The following is a 6000-nucleotide window of genomic DNA, read 5'->3' on the forward strand; positions in this document are numbered from 1 at the left end:
TTTGTCGCCTTTCTGACCGCTGTCAGTTCAGAGTCAGAGTCAAGAAGTTTAGCAAAATGAGGTCCTATAGGTATCTGAGAGCAAAATAGAAAACAAATTGAGAGCAAAGAAGGAAAAAAATTCTTCTTCTTCGTTTAATTTATGGAATTTCTTAAGGAAGTAAAAGTCTCCGTGACTTTAACCTTTAGCCATTATAGCCTTTATAGCTAGTGCTATATTTATATAATGCTTATTTTTTGACAATCACCTTTGTGGATCTTCCAAGTATACGTGACATTGGCGAAATACAACGTGCCGATTTGGCTCACCTAAAAGACTGAAAAAGCAAAAGAAGAAGAAGAACTTTAGCCATTCGTTTCTTGTTCAATAAACTTCATAACCTTGCTTAAGGTGCGGATTCTTTAGCCATTCGATTTGTGGGTACCTCAGTCTATAGACTTTGGTTCTTTGTCTGATGTACCAAAAATAGCTATATCGAGTTAAAAAAATTGAACTGCCTGTCTGTATTTTCGGAGTTCCATTTTTGTCTGTTTGCCTGAGATCTCCGTCCTTAACGAAGTCATGTTTTTCAAAGTTAGAGAAATTGCAATTCAAAAGGTAGGTTTCAAAAAAAATTATGCTATATACCAAAGTGTAAAAGTCGCAAAACCGCATTTAATCTCAAAAGTCTTGTAACGTGAAACGAGGTCAAGATTTGTGCTGGAAATGAACTTTTGGTTAAATTCATTTTAATATGAAATCGCCAGCTTCACGTCCCTACTACTGTTTCTAGTAGTTTACTTTCGCATTAATCTGTGATAAGAATACTATCAATAGTCTGGTGGGAGGCTGCTACCTACTAAAGTATGTCTTTAATAACGTTTAATGTCATCATTCATTTATTTGTCTTATATTTATAAATCATTATCGCGCGCATCTCACCATTTTTCCCTAAGAAGGCTTACGCGCCAAAAGAAGTTTAACTTCAATAATAAAAAAGTGATAGATACTTTATGGAACAACTGGCGTTGCCAGATATCAAATGCGCTTGAAAACTGTGTACTGTGGTATGTCGATGTCCGCGCAAGCGAGCAAAGTCGTATATTTCTCAAAGGTAGCCCTCCAAGACAGCCCTCCCCCCAGGAGGGCTACCCAGGTCGTAAAGCGGCGGAAATGGGGAGTGGAGCCCGCGCCGCATTAAGCGCCGTAAATTGTCCTCTTAGGTCTTTAATAAGCACTTAGCACGCACTAAGTCGCGCGCGCGGCTTTGCCCGCCCGCCTGCTCTATACAGGGAGCAAAAAGCCAACAGAGAGCAAAAAAAGGCTTTATTTAATTTTAGAACCGTTAAATAATGACAAGGCCGTACCCATCTCTCACAAGCTAAATAAATGATTGAGGATTTCAGATCCCTTGTTATTTAAACTTGCACTTGATCTTGGCGTATCTATTCTAATCTCGTCATATTTGACGATTTAATATGTATATGAGTTATGACAATCTATACTAATATAAAACTGTAGAGTTTTTTTTCCGATACACTATTTTCCGATACTTATCTATTCTAATTACGGATCTATTCTAATCTCATCAAATTTGTCGATTTAATATGTACATGACAATCTATAATAATGTTAAAAAGGAGCTGAAGCTGAATTTTTTGTCGGCTTCTTTTTCTGTAGGATCTGCCTTCCGAGCCGGTGGTAACAGACCGACTTGACTGACTGACCTTATTATAATTTAAAACAGTTATTTTTGTATTTTTTTTTCCACCTTCAAGTCATGATGCAATCATAGAAGGTATCGGTCTAACCTAACCCAAGGGTGTATGGTAGTCATACCCCTAATCGGTTTGCACGCGACATTGCATCGGAACACTAAATCGCTTAGAAGCACGTCATTCACGGTAGGGTGGTAACTAGCCACGGCCAAAGCCACCAGACATGCCCGGAGAAAATACAGAAATTATAAATTACCAACTTGGTCCCGCCGGGATTTGAACCCGGAACCTCCACCTTAAATTCACAGCGCTCACTATTGCGCCAGGGAGGTGTGTTTGTGTGTGTGTGTGTGTGTGTGTGTGAGTGTGTGTGTGTGTTGAATACGCAATGAATTATCACTTGCTTCAAAATATGAAAAATTAAAAGCAAAGAGCCTTTTTATTTTATCTTTATCTTATTTGAGCCCACCACACCGGAATTCGCAGCGTCGCTATTTTTTTGTTCATTTAAAAATTTGGTCAATACTTTTGACTCGCAAAACTCCATTGGATGAGTTTGGTGAGTTTAGATCCGTAGAGTAAGACCGTAGTTTAACTTTTATGAGGAAACTGACTGACACTGAGTGGTAGGACATACGTAGTGTACAATTCGTGGCAATTTTCTGTGATAATCTGTGTCAGACACACGTATCTGTACGGTGCATTATTTTAATTTTTGATACGGAATGAAAATAGTTTTTCGGAGACTTTTCTTTTTTCTTCTTCACAAAATTGCAAATTCATTCAAGGGCAATTGTATATTATTTTATAACAAATTACCGAATGAAATCTTTGAGATGTCTCTCCATAAGTTCAAAGTTTATATAAAACGTAAGCTTACAGAAAAATCCTATTATAACATTAAGGATTATTTAAACGATACAAAAGCTTGGGTGTGAATTGCTCTAGCTTCATAGCTTAATTTAAATTTACTGGAAGATGGTGATAACAAAAAAATAAATTTACCCGGCTAAGTTTGTTGTGGGCTCTTCTTAGACCAGGGCGCATTTGGAACCCTCGTAGCTTTAGATTTAAGTTGGCGAACGAAGTTATCACCATCCCGTTACAATTATGTAAACAATTATGTATGAACGCTTCATAAGTGCCTGTGATAGGCCTACATGAATAAAGAAATTTTGAATTTGAATTTTTTGAAAAGACCTAGGGCTAGCACGGGCAGGAGATAATATTTATGATAAACATATTTATCCCCCGAAACTTCCACCCTCCGCTTGCGGGGCTTTTGAATGCCCAAGCAACCGGCGGTCAGGGCTCCAGAGTGGGAACCTCCTCACAACTTGATCCAACAACCGAGCGAAAGCTTCTTAAGATGTAGGTCGAAGCTTTTCGCGAGAAGACCATTGAGTGAACGACGGTCGGAACAACATTACATTACCCCAGTTTATACACACATATTATTTGGATATTATTTCCACTTGTGCGCCAGTACTCTGAGAGTTGATAAAGCTTTGGGAAAAGATAATTTGTTATCTTTTACCAGGGGATATAGTTTTCTCCTGCCCGTGCAGCTGGCACAGTGGTTATCGCTGTAGTCTTATATCTGATATTGCTTGGGTTCGGTTCCCCGCGGGGGCAGTTTGGGATAATTTCAGAATTTTCCGTGGTCTGGTCAGATTTCGGCCGGGTCTAGAAAGTCCTACCGAAAGACGTGCCGTCCAGCGATTTAGCAGTGCGGTGCCGTGTAGAAACCATACGGTTAACGGGATAGCAATATAGCAGAATTTTAACAGGTTAGCCCGCTACCATCTTAGACTGCACCACCACTAAGTGAGTTTAACAAAAAATGCAAGAAAACCAGCAGCGTAAAAAACGTTGTTAAAATACCTAAACCAACTCATAATATCGTATAAAATAAAATTAAAAAGTAATTCGAAATAAATTAAAAATAACTCTAATTACTGCTAAAACACAATAGAAATCGGTTTGAATAAAAAAAGGGACACTCGTTTTTTTTATTTAATTTCTCCAAAAGTGCTGATCCGATTTTGATGAAAATATAAATAATCAGGTCATACTAACGTGTTACTTTAACTAAAGATTTGACATAATTTGAGATACTCTTCATCTTCGGTTTTAGTACTGCGTAGATTGATGGACTCCACACGCCATTGGGAAAATTATGGAAAACTCTAAGGCATGCAGGTTTCCTCACGATGTTATCCTTCACCGTCGAAGCAAGTGATATTTTAATTTCTTAAAACGCACATAACTTAGAAAAGTTAGAGATGCGTGCTCGCATTCGAACTCGGCCCCCCGAAAGTGAAGCCAAAGTCCGAATCGCTTTTAAGTTAATTTCTTTAAAATTACTGCACCGATTTTGATGAAGCTTTAATTTCGATCAAATTGCAAAAGTATCATTTAATTTTACGCCAAAAATCTCTTTGCTGAAGTTAAAAAGTTTACCTAATGTAGATAGTTGTCCAAAAAAGTATTTTGCACCTTCACCAATTACTAAGGTAAGGAAATAATGTTAATTTAATGTAAATACGATTCAGTACGTCGATTGTAAAAAAATAAATGGAAATTATACTCACCCTAAATTACTTCTGCGCAGTTAGCCATCTCGGTCGGGAATAAAAAAAATAAAATATAATTATAATTAACTGCTGAGAGCATGGACGTCCGGTCTTCAGGGCGACCGAGGACCGACTGAGTTGACTGCGGCTGAAACACAAAATCTGACTTCGGAAGCAACCAGCAAGACTGACCTCTGATATACACCCTGTGTGTCTCTTTATACAACGCTTGATACGCGACCGGGGGCGGCGGGGAAGGCCGTCCTTGCTGGTCATTGCTTATCATATAATTATATGTCACAGGGAAAACTCAACCATATGTACCGACACTTAAGGTTTATTTTTCAATAAACTGATCTCAGGTTCTTTATCATGGAATAGTACAAGAAAATTTCGACTGTATGTCACAAGCTTAGAGTTGAATTTTCAAGAAATTTGTGAGAAAGTCTTTAATGTACGTTAATTTAGGCAATATTAGATTCTATGGTGTGGAAATAAGGTGTAATTTAGATTGTAATGTATAATGAAAGCTACAGGTTCTCGATAAGTTCCCGCTGAAAGTGCGGCGTGAAGGATGACGTGTGGTGAGGAGAAGGATGCACGTGACAATCCGTGTTTTATGGACAGGTTTTAAGAGGTTACATTAATCCTACTAGCCCGAATTGTTGTAACGATTTTGGTATTTATGCCTCTATCCTCTAAGTGTCCCTGCTCTGGGGTGCAGTGAATAGGCCGATAGTAAAAGAAGCCGAAGTGTATAAGAAGCCGGTGACAAGGGACGAAATAAATGGACAATTAGTAGCACACACACATAAATTTTATTTATAAAAAAATATTAGTGTCATTGGACTCATTATTATAACTTTCACATTTTATAAATATTTTCTTTTGTTAAATAGAATAATTTTGAGTAGAAAATTGAAGGTTAGATCGGCACATATCAATATAACCTTGTCATTGAATATTGTAGAATGTCGCAATCGTTTAATAATAATTTATTAATTACAAAAGTAATAAATAAACAAGTACATTTAGAGATTTTCAAAAATTTTTTTTAAACTTATCGATTTTTATTCACAATTGATCCGTTTGAAAATATTGAAAATAAATAATCCTAATTGATTATGATATTTGCCAATATCTGGCGTATAAGTCAAGAAGCGTGGAGTATACGACATTATACTTACGACCAATCCAAATTATTATTTTTAAATAGCGGAAACTACACAGACGTCTGTGATATCTCTACAAAAAAAATCTCAGTTACTCCCTAGTCGCGCCTAAAGAAGTTTTACTTCAAAAATATATATGTAGTAGTGTAGTGTAACTACGAAAAAAATGACTACTACTATACTCGCTTTATTATAGTTATGATGAACTGATTTATATGGCTCATAAACAGCAATCACTTAAAACACAGTCTAAATCAAAAGTCCAAACCAAATTCTCATGCCGCCCGTTCTTCTTTCAACGCGTCACGAGAGGTCCTTAATTTCTATCGCTGTCTCCCTCGCACTTGCGCTGCAGCCTGTCTGCCTCTCCCTCTCCGCTAAGTACAATCCTACGCGTTTTATGATCTACACTAGTTTGCACACACGGGTTTGTGTGCGCGATTAGAATTTTTTTAGTGAAACTCTTATTACATCGTGGCAGCGTTTTTCGGCTGTGTGCTGCATGTCGCGTGACGGTCGGCCGCGCAGGCCAATAGTTCGCATCAGCTGACCGTG

At 37.7% G+C, this 6000-nt stretch overlaps 1 protein-coding gene across 1 annotated transcript in view; it reads right to left on the reverse strand.

Annotated features, from left to right (window-relative positions):
• LOC120635291 (synaptic vesicular amine transporter) overlaps positions 1 to 4346 on the reverse strand; it is a 36017-nt gene extending 31671 nt beyond the window's left edge. Inside the window, exon 1 of the mRNA XM_039906261.1 lies at positions 4292 to 4346. The gene's annotated coding sequence lies outside the window, so the exon portion shown is untranslated. The remainder of the gene's footprint in view (positions 1 to 4291) is intronic.
• Positions 4347 to 6000: the final 1654 nt, after the last annotated feature.

Source organism: Pararge aegeria, chromosome 26 (genome assembly GCF_905163445.1).
Source record: "Pararge aegeria chromosome 26, ilParAegt1.1, whole genome shotgun sequence".
NCBI classification, from domain to species: Eukaryota; Metazoa; Arthropoda; class Insecta; order Lepidoptera; family Nymphalidae; genus Pararge; species Pararge aegeria.